We start from the raw sequence: 15,222 nt of genomic DNA, 5'->3' as shown, positions 1-15,222 counted from the left end.
AAAATCCAGTGCTTTATCAACTTTAGTTCATTCAAAAAGTATTCATTTTATATGTTATTTACCTCCTATCTACAAGGAATGATTGAGATACAAAGATGAAAGTATTGTTCCTGCCCACATGGAGTTTACATAATGCAATGTGAAAACTGCACCTGTAAACAATAAACACGTTTTAGTTCTTTCCTGGGTGAAAACCATACAACTGTTAACTGAATGATTGGGTTAGCCTGACAATATAATGGTGATGGCACCTTGTTTTTGTTTTGTTTTGTTTTCGCTTTTAAAATGAAGGACTCTGGTATTTCACTCTTGAACAGTAATTTCTCTGTAGCTGTGGTTTTGAGATTCAGGGTTTTTCTATTTGTTAGGGAGAAAAAAGAGCCCTGAGCGAGTTTGATGCCAGATTGCCTGGATTCAAATTCTGACTGTGTCATGTCATAGACGACTGGTCTTGGGCTTCCTATTTATTCACCCTTTATTCCTCAGTGTCCTTATTTATAAAAATTAAGGCAATCGGTGCCTGCTTCATAGTTTTTTTTTTCAGGATTAAAAGTGTTAACATATGAAAAGGATTTAAGAATAGCACCTGGCGCATGGTAAACACTTCTTATTTAAACATATATGTTTATACATTGTCTTAGTGAGCTCTGGCTGCTATAACGAAACGCCATACACTGGTTACCTTAAACAGATGTTTATCGTTTATAGTTATGGAGGCTGGAAGTCCGAGACCAGGGTGGAGACAGGGTAGGGCTTTATTTGTTTAGGCTAAACTAGAGAATGAAAACTGTTCTAAACAGTAAGGAGAAGGTATTAGATGTTACTTAGCATTTTGCTAAGAGTTATGAAAACGAAATGAAGGTCCTTGTTTAAAAGATGCTAGATTTTATCTGGCAAGATCAGGCTTAAAACTTTTATTCAAAAGATCACAAAGATGCTAAATATTTCTTAAATTGAAGAAATCAACTCAGGAGCAGGGTTACCAACAAGGTCAGTTTTTAATGCTGACAAATGTTTTGTTTTAAAGCAGATTCATTTTAGTATGTTTATTAAAGTGAATTTACTCTTATTTATTTTATGCTATTTTAATTATTTTCTCTACCACTCTCAGAAGGATAACACCCATAATTGTTCAGGGATCACCTCTGTGTAAGATTTTTGTCAGCTTATACCTTTGTTTCTTAAAACAATTTTCAACCCACTGAGAGGACACAGAGGACCTTGAAAGATGGACTGATTTCAGGGCTGTGGCAGGAAATGAAGAGGAGTCTGGGACATCTCTCTGTGCTGAAAAGCAAGATTCAGGAACAGGGGCAAGACATTGGTAAAGAAACAAAAAGAAAGAAAGAAAATACAGCAAAATCTTGGTAATTGTTTAATCTGGGTGACAGGTGTATGGGGTTCATTTTATTCTTTTCTTTTGTATTTGTTTGAATTTTTCAATTAGAAAATAAATGTTTACCTAACTTAGGACTTCTTTAAAGCAAAGCAACACAAAGTCATGCATTCTCAATGAAAGTAGACAACACAGATAAACACAAAGCAGTGATAATTCTATCGCTCAAGAGATAACTACTCAACTACTGGTAACAATTCGTAATGCTTTCCTGACATCATTCATTACATATACAATTTCTTAAAAAATGATTTCTTCTCTTTCAATTTCTCATATCTTTCCTGGCCTAAAAGCACTACTTTGATTACGCTATTATTCTATTCTATAATGCACCAGGGCATTCCATAATTACCAAATACAGTCCAAGTTTCTTCCAACCTTCTTTTCATAATCCTTTCTGTGACCTTCTGTCTCCGTAGACGTCTCTGCTCCAGCCACACTGGATATCCTTGGATTCAATCCAGATTGGTTTCTGCACAAATGTCACAATTTATAATCTGAATGAACACTCAAGACCTTTAGAATAATGTATTTTGGGGTTTCAAAGTTTAGAATTATTTATACAACTAGCAACTTGTCCTAGCACAGAGCTTAATTTTTGTGAAAAGGCCAAGCTGTTACATAAGCATTTTGCCGAGATCCATGAAAAGAAATCAAGAGAATGCACTTCTGCCTCTAAGGGATGACATGAAAACTAAAAGAAGGTGGGAGAATGTCTCTACAGGTCACAATGCTTCCGCAGTATTTGTTTCTGCTCTGGTGGTGATGGAAGCAGCAACAGCATGCTTCCGGTTTAGCTGAGTACAGGCAGTATAAGGTCCCCAAAGGTCTGGGCATCACATTCTTCTAGAACTGGGAATTTTGGCCCCTTAAATAAGCTTGTCCTTTGTTCAACTATGCTGCATTCGCTGCACACTACTTTTACAACTAGGAAAGGTTGTAATTTTGGTTATAAAAATATAACTACATTGTTGTTTCTAAACTTCAACAAATCTGTATGTCAATTGTTTATACTCTTGTTTTTCTACTCTTACGACTAGAAGGAATCTTATTCATGATAGAGGAGTATTTTCCTCATGTTTTTTACCAAACCTTTAAAAATCAGCCAACTTGACACATACATTCAAAACTGAATTCCTGATAATTTCCCAAGTCTTACTTCCTATTTATATTGGCTGTTGCTTTATTAATATTCTGTAAAACTTTGTTAAGATTCACGTTAAAATAACTTCCTTTTGATATAGATTAACCTCCTAGATCAAGATAAACATGGGCTAGAACCTCCTCTGCAAGTCACCTGAAACCTAGAAATCAGTTGAATCCCAAATCTCTCCAAAACCAACGTTGATGGAATTTCTGCTAATAGGTCTTTTTCTAGTAAGTTCAACAGGTCCATTTTTAGCTTCAGATAGGTAGCATGCTGCTTTGGTGTGATCATGTTTTTCCATCCGTGTTGATTTATCCTTCATCTTCTCTAAAGCCAGTTACACGAGGTAAACTCTAGTATCTTACCAGCATAAACTACCTCTAAGAAACAGAGAATTTCCTAGCCTGAGTATCTCATATCCGAAATAGTCTGATTTTAAAAGGTCAATCTATGTTAAACACATTGAACTCAGGCTTGGACGAAATTCAAGACTAGTAGATTTGGGAGTTTTATTTATTCAGTACACTATCTGTAAGACACAGGGCTAGGTAATGCGGGGACATGTAGAAGTGGAGGTATTGATTATTTTTCTTTTTCCTCTACCACCTGCTCTTCCCTCTCCTCCAACTCCTCCCTTTCACTCCACTTCCCCCTCTTTCTTGAACATAATGTTTTCAGTTTCATGTAACATATATATACTTAGTGAAAATACTACTACTAATACTACTACTACTAATTCACAGTGCAAAGGGCATTTTGTGAAAAAACATTTCTCCTTTTCAGTCTCCTAGTCACACTGCCCAGAGACAACTACAGCCATCAGTTCTTATACATCCTTCAGAGGAACATGGGCATGTACATGCAAATATGTATATCCACTATTTTCCCCCTTTTATTCCAAATAGGAGCAAAAAGTTCCGTACCTTTAAAATATATTTTAGGAAATCTTTCCACATCAGCATGTGAAGCTCTACTTCATTCTACATATTAGTCCACTGAATGTATACATCACAATGCATTTAACCAGCCTCTATTCTAGACATTCTCTACTACATGCAGTGCTACAATGTGCATGCTAGTATGTAAGTCTTTGAAAATTCCTAGTAGTGAAACTGCAATGAAAATTTAAAAATTTTAATGCTGGCATGTTGCCCACCAAAGAACTATACTGATTTATAGTCTCATTTCAGCAACATATTATCAAACTTTTTGATCCTTGCTAACGTGTTAGGTAAAAAATGGAATTTTATTATTATTTTAAAATGAGGCTTTTTTATATGTCTAAAATCAGTTTTTTTCTGTAATCTCATTTAGCCTGTTTTTCCACTGGATTATTTATTTTGTTTTGCTTGCTTATTGATTTATAAGGGTTCCTTGTATAACAAGAAAATTGCCTCTGTCAACAAATATTATAAATATTTGTTCCAAGATTGTCATTTTTACTTATTTATTTCATAGGTCCAAGAAATAAAATGTATGTCATTACCATAAACTTTGTTTATGGTAATTATTTGGCCACATATACATTTAAATTTTTTGTAATCAAATTTAATAAACTTTCCTTAATCCAAGATTATCCTGTGTTCTGTATCTTGATCAGAAAGACTTTCTTCCTCCAATATTACAAATTAATTTTATCATCTTTTTCCTAGTACTCTTTGGGTTTTTTATATTTAAATATTTGATCATCTGAAATTTATTTTTAAGTAAGAAATATGTTAGGAATCAAGGATCAACATTTTTTTTCATGGCTAACCAGGTGTTCTGTAATCATTTAATCCATTATTTCCTCATTTTAAAACTCATTTAAAACATTTTAAAATACTATTCATTTTAAAAACTCTCTCCATTGGTATATATATCTACATATACATCTTATGTAGTAAAGTGTATAATCTTAAGTGTACAACCAGATTAATTTCCACATACGTTTATACCTCTGTAAAACACACCCAGATCAGATATAGAACACTGTCAGAACCCTAGGAAGGTCCCTTGTGCCCCCTTCAGTCAATACTCCATCAAAGGAAATAATTACTCTGACCTGAATCACCATTTACTAGCTTTGCCCATTCTTGAAATTCATATCCATGGAATCACATAGTGATCTTTGTGTCAGGTTTCTTTTGCTTAAAAATTATGCCTGTGATAGTTATCTTTTTGTTTTGAAACAGGGTCTCACTCTGTAACCTAGGCTGCAGTGCAGTGGTGTGATCATGGCTCACTGGAGCCTCAACTTCCTGGGCTCAGGTGATCCGCCCATCTCATCCTCCCAAGTAGCTTCGAGACTACAAGCACGCCCCACCATGTCCGGCAAATTTTTTTGTATTTTTGTAGAGATTGGGTTTTACCTGGTTGCCCAGTCTGGTCTCAAATTCTTGGGCTCAAGTGATCTGCCTGCCTTGGCCCCCCCACAGTGCTGGGATATTTGTCCATTTCATTACGTGCAGATTAATTTTTTCTTACCTTACTGTGTGGTATTATAGTATATACTATTGTAAGAATATCCCAAGATTTATTTAACCATTCTAGTCATAATGAACACTTGGACTGCTTCCAGGTTCAGGCTATTATAATTCTCGTATAGATGTTTTAGAGGATCTACGTATTCATTGTTGTTGGATAGATACCCAGAAATAGAATTGATGGGTCATAGAGTACACATATGCTAACTTTAGTAGAATCCACCAGTTTACCAAAGTGGTTGAACCATGTTATATTCTTATTGTATGGGATTTTCCAACTCTACATTTTTTGCTAACACTTAACAGGGTCAGTCCTTTTAATTGTAACCATTTTGATGCAGTTGTAATGGTGATCATTGTTTCTTAACCTGGGTATTTTGACATTGTGTTTGACTATGAAATGTCTGAATACAACTACCATGATATAGGAATGAAAGCTAAATGAGAAGCAAAAACATCTGAATTCAAGTTTTGATTCACAATTGAGAAACCTGTGAGCGACTATAGTAAACTTTCTGACCCATTACAAGTAGGCATATAATGATTACCTCATAGGATTATAGATTGAATTATTTAAAAATCATGAAGTTTCAATTACCTAGTATAGCTAAAATGTCTTAGAATACCTGTGTAAACAAGTATTTATTGAGATCTTTCTATGACCTAGGAACTCTTCTAGACATCAGGAACAAATCAGTGAACAAAACACAGACTCCTTTCCCTCTTGAAACTTACATTCTAGAGTAGAGACATACAAAATAATAGTTGTAGGGTGTCCAGAATTGGTGGGTTCCTGGTCTCACTCACTTCAAGAAAGAAGCCACAGACCCTCGCCGTTAAGTGTTACACTTCTTAATGATGGTGTATCCAGAGTTTGTTCCTTCAGACGTTCAGGTGTGTCTGGAGCTTCCTCCTTCTGGTGGGTTCATGGTTTTGCTGTCAGGAACAAAGCTAGAGACCTTCGTTGTGAGTGTTACAGCTCTTAAAGGCAGCGCATCTGGAGCTGTCCGTTCTTCCCAATGGGTTCGTGGTCTCGCTGGCTTCAGGAGTGAAGCTGCAGACTTTCATGCTCAGTCTCACAGCTCTTACAGGACCCAAAGAGCAAGCAGCTGCAAGACTTACTGCAAAGAGCAAAAGAACAAACCTCCCACACTACAGGAGACCCCAGCAAGCTGCCGCTGGCTGGTTTGGGCAGCCTGCTTTTATTCCCTTATCTGGCCCCACCCACATCTTGCTGATTGGTCCATTTTAAAGAGAGCTGATTGGTCCACTTTACAGAGAGCTGATTGGTCCGTTTTGACAGAGTGCTGATTGGTGCGTTTACAAACCTTGAGCTAGACACAGAGTACTGATTGGTGTATTCACAAACCCTGAGCTAGACACAGAGTGCTGATTGGTGCATTCACAATCCTTGAGCTAGACACAGAGTCACAGAGTGCTGATTGGTGCACATACAATCCTCCACCTAGATATAAAGGTTCTCCAAGTCCCCATCCGGTTCAGGAGCATGGTTGGCTTCAGGCAGTGGATCCTCCACCAGGGCGCAGGCCCAGCCGCGCCAGTCCTAAGCCACACCTGTGCTCTTCAGCCCTTGAGCTGTGGATGGGACCGCGCTCATGGAGCAGGGGGCGGTGCCAGTTGGGGAGGCTCAGGCCACGCGGGAGGCCACCACAGGGGGAGGAGCTCAGACACTGCAGTCTGCAGGTCCCCAGGCCTGCCCCGCCAGGAGGCAGCCAAACCCCATGAGAATTTGAGTGCAGCACCAGCAGGCAGGCACTGTTGGGGGACCAGGCACAACCAATGCAGCTGCTGGCCCGGGTGCTAAACCCCTCACTGCCCTGGGGCGGCGGTGCCAGCCGGCCGTTCTGTGTGCAGGGCCAGCCGAGCCCTCGCCCCCAGAACTCACACTGGCCTGTGACCGCATCCCTGGTGCCCACCCGCACCTCCCTCCACACCTCCTTGCAAGCCAGAGGGAGGAGGCTCTGGTCCCAGCCATCCCAGAGAGGGGCTCCCACGGTGCCGTGGCAGGCTGAAGGGCTCCTCAAGCGCCGCCAAAGTGCACGCTGAGGCCGAGGAGGGGCTGAGAGTGAGGGCTGCTAGCACTTTGTCACCTATCAGTTGCACGTGAAATGTATAGTACATTAGAAAGGGGTAAATGCTGTGGACAAAGAAAAGAAAAGCTAGAGAGGGCTGTACAAGGAGGGTTAAGGGTTGGGAGAATGTTGCATTTTGAAATAGGAAGGTCAGAGTACAGGCCATGGAGAAGTGACAACTGATCAAAGAGTTAGAGGTGAGGGAATGGGCCATGCAGATATTTGGGGGAAGAGCACTCCAGGCAGAGGGAAAGCTTAGGCAGAAGCATGCCTGCATGTAGCATGAATTATAAGAAGGCCAGGATAGCTGGGCTGGAGTCAGGTGGGAGAATAGGGGGCAGTAATGAATGAAATCAGAGATAAATGGATAATGGCTGGGGATGAAAATGGTCCACATCAGGTAGGGCCTGTTGGTCATTGTAGGAACAATGGCTTTTACTTAGAGTGAAATGGTAATACAATGCAGTGTTAAGCAAAGACAGACAAGATCTCACTCATTATTTGGAAAGGATCACTGTAACTACTTGTGTCTTAGTCAGCTCAGGCTGCCATAACACAAAACCGTGGACTAAACGGCTGACATGACAGAAATTTATTTTCTCACAGTTTTGGAGGCTGGAAGTCTGAGATCAGGGCAGCGGCATGGCCAGTTTCTGGTGATGGCTGTCGTCCTGGCTTGCAGACAGCTGCCTTTTTCTCTGTGTCATCTCATGGTGGGAGGAAGAGAGCGGGGAAAGAGATGAGATTAGAACTCCACCCTTATCAGCTAATTTAACCTTAATAACCTCCCCAAAACCCTATTTCCACATTGGAGGTCAGGGCTTTATGAATCTGGAGAGGATGCAATTCAGTCCATAGCAGCTTGCAACTTGAAAATTTCAATTTCTTAACTCTTAAACATTCTCAGACACACCAAGGCTGAAAAGGCAAACTTGAAAATTAACCATGTATTGTTTGTATGAATGGTTCTGAAGGCCTGCTGTTGATATAATCTGTCACTTTCTTTGTCCAAGTTGTGCCTGTCAGACTGTGGCTGGACAGTTATTATATATTTAAATCCGCTAAGATTAATTTTGGGTTCTAAGCATAGAAGCATCTCATCAGAACCCATGTTAGCTAGAATGTTACCCTGATTCTGGACTGAAAATCATCTCCCTCCCTCATCCCAAACTCAGAAAGATCACTTTCTATTAAAAAATATTATTGAATTTCAACAAGTTGTAATTATATATATTTATGGGGTACAAAGTGATGTTATGTGTGTGTATATATATACACAATATGTATATAACACACACAGCCACACACATTGGAATGATTGAATCAACCTAATTAACATATCCAACACCTCAAATACTTATAATTTATTTCCTGTCTAACTGAAACAGTGTATCATTTGGCCAACATCTCCCCATTCTCCCCACCCCCCAGACTTTGGTAAACATCATTCTGCTTTCTGACTCTATGAGTTTGATTGTTTTATATTCCACATATAAATGAGAACACGTGGTATTTGTTTTTCTGTGCCTGGCTTATTTCACTTAGTATAATGTTCTACAGGTTCATCCATGTTGTCACAAAGGACAGAATTTCCCTCTTTTTACTTTTTAGGGCTGAATAGTATTATCCCATTATATATATATATAGGTATATATATATCACATTTTCTTTATCCATTCATCTACTGATGAACACTTAGGTTGATTCCACATCTTGACTATTGTGAACATTGCTGTAACAAACAAGAGAGTGCAGATATTTCAAATCCTTTGGATATATACTCAGAAGTGGGATTGGTGGATCATATGGTATCATATGGTAATTCTATTTTTCATTTTTTTTTGAGGAATCTCCATACTGTCTCCATAGTGGCTATACTAATTTACATTCCTATCAACAGTATACAAGGGTTTTCTTTACATCCTTATCACCAACACTTATTACCTTTCATCTTTTTTTTTTTTTTTTTTTTCCCAGATAGGATCTCGCTCTGTCTCCTAGACTGGAGAGCAGTGGCATAATCATGGCTCACTGCAGCCTTGACCTCTTGGGCTCAAATGATCCTCCCACCTCAGCCTCCTGAGTAGTTGGGACCACAGGCTCATGCCACAATGCCTGGCTAATTTTTAAAATTGTTTTTTGTAGAGACAGGGTCTAACTATGTTGCCAGGCTGGTCTTGAACTCCTGGGCTCAAGTGATCCTCCCACCGTGGCCGCCGAAAGTGCTGGGATTATGGGCATGAGCCACTACGCCCAGCCTCATCTTTTTGACAATAGCCATTCTGACAGGTGTGAGGTGATATCTCATTGTGATTTTAGTTTGCACTTCTCTGATGATTAATGATATTGAGCATTTTTTCACATAGCTGTTGAGCACATATGTGTCTTCTTTTGGATTACTCTTTATTTTTGAATGAAGGCAAATTCAGTACAGACCTTACTTTGATTCCTTTGTAAGTACAGATGCTCCTTGACTTATGATGGGGTTACGTCCTGGTTAAACTCATTGTAATTTGAAAATACAGTAAATTGAAAATGCTTTTAATACACTGAACCTACCAAACATCATAAGCTTAGCATATCCTACCTTAAACATGCTCAGAACAGTTATATTAGCCCACAATTGGGCAAAATCATCTAACACAAAGCCTATTTTACAATAAAGTGTTGAATATTTCATGTAATTTATTGAATACTGTACTGAAAGTGAAAACTATATGGTTGTATGGTACTTGAATTATGGTTTCTACTGAATGCATATTGCTTTTGCATCACTGTAAAGCTGAAAAATCATACGTGGAGCCATTGTTAGTGTAGAGTAATTGTTAGTGTAGGAAAGACCACAGTATCCTGTCTTTGAATGGCGTGTGTTTATTTTAAGCTCATGTGGTATTTTTCCAATCATATTTACGTGAAATTTTGTGAGTATGTGTCTGGAAGCACTACACCTAAGTTTAGCCAAGTAAATGAGAATTTTCCTTCTGTTGAAGTAAAGGAGCCTCAGTTTGTGCTTTGTATTGGAATCTGCCACAGGCACTGTTGGCTTCCAGTCTGCAGTGGGAAAATAAGACTCAAAAATTTGAAGTTTTCTAACTAGTCAAATAACCTAAATGATTTTATATGGTGTCAGAGCTGTTTTAAAAAACAAGGCTCGCGAGTTAGTTTATAATTTAAGAAACAAATTCTACTTCATATAATACATTCTATAGATTAAAGGAACAATAAATGTTGTTTCATAAACTTTAAGTCATCATGCACTTTGAGTGGATGTTACTTTCTTAAGAGATTAAACAAAAACCTTGAAATTAACATTACATCTCTCTGGAAGCTCTTCTGAATAAACATAATAAAAGAAAGAACCTGTATAAATTTAAACTTAATTAAGAACTTTTCCTCACTTTTTACTTTCTAGTGTCCTCCTCCTTATCTTATGGGGAAAGGACATTTCGACAAAACAATTACACTCCACAAAATTCCTTATTAAGTACAATTGTAATGTATGTTTATTTAGCTATGATCAGTCTAGAAAATTAAAGCTATAATTTCTGGTTTCCACAGTGCCTTCAACAGATTTTCATCTGCATTATTTCTACCCTGGTCTAAGCCACCGTCATCTCTCAGTGGGTTCTCATTCTAGGTTTCTGTCTGCCTTCTCTGTTTCCACTGTCACCCCCACCCATCCTTTTCAACATAGCAATCAGAATCATAGCAATTAGGCCTAAAATGTAAACCAGATTGTGCCATTTCTCTCTTTAAAACTTCTCATTGTGCTCAGAATAAGTTCCAAATTCCTTACTTTGACCTAAAAAGCTTTATGTGATCTGGCCTACCTCTCTGATTTCATTTCCTACCACTCTCTCCTCCATAACCCCACTCCAGCACTCTTTCTGTTCCTTACATTCATTCAGACAAAGGCCTACCTAAGGTCTTCGTGTAGCTCTGGAATGTGCTGGACTTATATCTTCATATGGCTCACTTTTCGTTGTCATTCAGGTCTCATCACAACTGTTACTTTCCCTGAAGCCCTCTCTCTAACCCCTCTATTTAATGAAGCCTGTGTCTACTTTTAACCACTCAATCACTTACACTTATTCTGTTTCATTTATATTTATTACTACCGGAAATTATCTTTTTTTTTTTTTTTTTTTTTGAGATGGGGTTTTACGCTGTCGCCCAGGCTGAAGTGCAGTGGCCTGATCACACCTCACTGCAGCCTCGACCGCCTATGGCTCAGGTGATCCTCCCACCTCAGCCACCTGAGTAGCTGGGACCATAGGCATGTGCCACCATGCCTGGCTAATTTTTGTATTTTTTGTAGAGATGGGGTTTCGCCATCTTGCCTAGGTTGGTCTCAAACTCCTGGGTTCAAGTGATCCACCTGCCTTGGCATGAGCCATCATGCCCGGCCACCTACCTGAAATTATCTTGATAATTTACTTGTTTCAGGTTTACTGTCTTCTTCCCTATGAAAGGAAGGGCCTTGTAAATCTGTTCATTGCTATAAATGAATGTGTGCTAACTGCACCAAAGACAAAGCACCCAGCTCAATGAGATGCACAAATGAATCAAAAAGAGATCTTGCCCTCAGGGATCTTGAGGTCTACTGGAAAAGATAAAACACATAGATAGAAACAACATTGGAGAAGGAAGAGATGGCATCCACCTATAGGAAATCCAGGCCAGCTTTGGGGAAAAGGTGGCTTTTAATTAGAAAGATGGGCATTTTGGCATTTTCTATTTCTTTCAATGTTCTCTTTGTCCTGTTTTGTTAGACAAACGTGACACCTAACTGCTTAACTAACTCCCCTTTCCAAAAGATGTTGGCACTGAAACTGATTTTTTGTTGGTTTGTTTGTTTTTGAGATGGAGTCTGGCTCTGTTGCCCAGGCTACAGTGCAATGGCAGGATCTCGGTTCACTGCAACCTCCGCCTCCTGGGTTCAAGTGATTCTTCTGCCTCAGCCTGCCAAGTAGCTGGGATTACAGGTGCCCACCACTATGTCCAGCTAATTTTTGTATTTTTAGTAGAGATAGGGTTTCACCATGTTAGTCAGGCTGGTCTTGAACTCCTGAGGTGATCCGCCCACCTCAGCCTCCCAAAGTGTTGGGATTACAGGCGTGAGCCACTGCGCCTGGCTGAAACTGATTTTTAATGTTGCTGTTGTTCTCTGAATTTGGGTTGGATTCATTTGGTCATTTGCAGGTAAGTGCATCTATGGGTAAAAATGCATGTTTAAGTGAGAAACACAGTAATACTGATTTTAAACAATAAATTAGTTTATAAGTGAAATAAAAATTTCCATGTTATTGCTTTTGTAATTGAGCATACTTTAGCATTGGCATACAAACTGGCACATAACCTAGGCAAATAAAAACACTAACAAAATATAAAGTACAATAGAACATTAATACTGAATTTGGCTAGGCTATTAATATTGGACTACATTACATATATTATTTCCATTATATGAGTAAATATAAACATTTTCTAAGCCAGCGAAAGATTTTGTGGATCAGAATTTTAACAACTCAAGATGATTTTATTATAATAATCTGTCGGAAAAAAAAACAGGACACATTTTCTTACATTCTGTATAGAAGGCGCATATTTGTTCTATCTGTCCACTCCCCCTTTTCCCCACTGTCTGCCACCTCAATAGTTGAGAATGACTTCATCTAAATCATGACGGTTTGATTTATTGTTACTAGAAATTCAGTTTTCCATGAAACTAGTGAGAATATAAATATAAACAAAATCTAACATTCCCCCTCCTTTTGTCTTGCTTTGGCACAAAGCCATGAATAACGCCAGGGCACTACTCACATAGACTCTGCATTGCACCACCATGAGGCATCCCTGATTGTACAAAGAAGTAACTAAGTATGGGTCACTTTCAAAAATGGGAAATTTATACCTCCATTCTGAAGTTTTCTACTTAAAAGAGTGGGATTTTTTTTTGTTTTTGTTTTTTTTTGTTTTTTTTTTTTTGAGACGGAGTTTCGTTCCTGTTGCCCAGGCTGGAGTGCAATGGCACGATCTCGGCTCACCGCAACCTCCGCCTCCCGAGTTCAAGCGATTCTCCTGCCTCAGGCTCTTGAGTAGCTGGGATTACAGGCATGCGCCACCACGCCCAGCTAATTTTGTATTTTTAGTAGAGATGGGGTTTCTCCATGTTGATCAGGCTGGTCTCGAACTCCCGACCTCAGGTGATCCACCTGCCTCGGCCTCCCAAAGTGCTAGGATTACAGGTGTGAGCCACTGCGCCCGGCCAAGAGTGGGTTTTTTGAGACAGAGCCTCGCTGCAACGCCTAGGCTGGAGTGCAATGGTGCAATCTTGGCTCACTGCAACCTCTGCTTCCCCGGTTCAAGTGATTCTTCCACCTCAGCCTCCTGAGTAGCTGGGATTACAGGTAGCTCCTACCATGCTGGGCTAATTTTGGTAGTTTTAATAGAGACGGGGTTTCACCATATTGGCCAGGCTGGTCTTGAACTCCTTACCTCAAGTGATCCACCCGCCTTGACCTCCCAAAGTGCTGGGATTACAGGCCTAAGCCTCTGCGCCCGGTCAGGAGTGGGTTTACGTAACTGTCACTAGAAACATTAGGCACAATATTATGAAACAAAACAAACTTTCCACCTTGCTAAAAAAAAAAAAAAAAAAAATTATTAGAAGGAAATCAATGCAGTGGACACGTGGCAGACAATGTGGGTTGCTTACCCAAAAGCTAATGTCCTCTCCCTATATTTACTAAGAGACCTCTTCCCCCAAGTTTTGTCCCTATATTGTGCAGCTGAAGAAGCAGGGCCCCCTTCAGAGTACCAGAGGTGATGTTGGAGGAGTAATAGGATATTTCATTACCCTTGGCAAAGATTCATTTAGTAAAGTAAATTCGGGAAACTGTGGCCAAGAAGCTGGTGGAGAAGACTTCCTGGAGGCCTTTGGGGGAAAGGCTTCCTTGATCTACAAAAAGGAAATGAGGAAAGGAAATATCCTCTTCTCTCCTTTCAGTCTTTAGACATTATTGTGTGAGGATGTGATACTTGGAGCTTCTGCAGCCATCTTGGGACTGAACTTGTAAGTTTCCATAGTGAAACATATTGATATGTTTTGGCTATTTGTCCGCTCCAAATCTCATGTTGAATGTGATCCCCAGTATTGGAGGTGGGGCCTGGTGGGAACTGTTTGGATCATGGGGACAGGACGGATCCCTCACGTATGGCTTAGTGCTGTCTTCTTGGCGATGAGTGAGTTCACACCAAACCTGGTTGTTTAAAAGTGTGTGGCACCTCCACCCTCTCTTGCTCCCACTTTCACCATGTGATGTGCCTGCCACTGCTGTGCCTTTCACCATGAGTGAATCCTACCTGAGGCCTCACCAGGAAGCCAAGCAGATACCAGCGCCATGCTTGTACAGCCTGCAGAACTGTGAGTGAACTAAACCTCTTTTCTTTATAAATTACCCAGCCTCAGGTATTTCTTTATAATGACACAAAAATAGCCTAACACACATAGCTATCTCTATCTCTATAGATTAGACAGAGATAGCCCAAAGAAACCTTGGAGATCATCAAATTCAATTGCCTCATTTATTTTTATTATTTTTGTTCCATGTTGTTTGGCTTATTAATATTCCCTAATGGAAATCACAACTATTAAACCAATCATTAGGTTTGGAAAGTAGTGATAAACATGGATACAATATGATGATTTAATTAGGTGCCATTTTAGAGACAGAGCTTATGATATGACCCCTTTATGTAATAATTGCCAAAATAATATCCTACTAGAATTAATTCAATAGCATGGGTAGCTTATTTCTAGAATATTTAAAAAACTGAACCAAAGCTTACTAAGATGGGTGAATTTAATATGATGTTTTTAGCTTTGTCACAGATAGTACAATTTAGCACAAACTAAAATAAAAATGTACTGTTTGCTCTATGCTGCACCCTATATTATCACATAGCTTGACTCAAATTACTTGACTCAAATAGCTTCATACAATTCTCACAACAGCTCAGGTAAATACTGTCATCAAACCCATTTTGTGGATGAGGAAATTGAGGATAGGCAAGGTTAAATAACTTGCTTAAGATCACAGAGCTACGGCCGGGCGCGGT

This window comes from Macaca fascicularis, chromosome 1 (assembly GCF_037993035.2).
Source record: "Macaca fascicularis isolate 582-1 chromosome 1, T2T-MFA8v1.1".
NCBI lineage: Eukaryota > Metazoa > Chordata > Mammalia > Primates > Cercopithecidae > Macaca > Macaca fascicularis.
The sequence above is the reverse complement of the archived record's forward strand: the minus strand, read 5'-3'. Positions refer to the sequence as shown.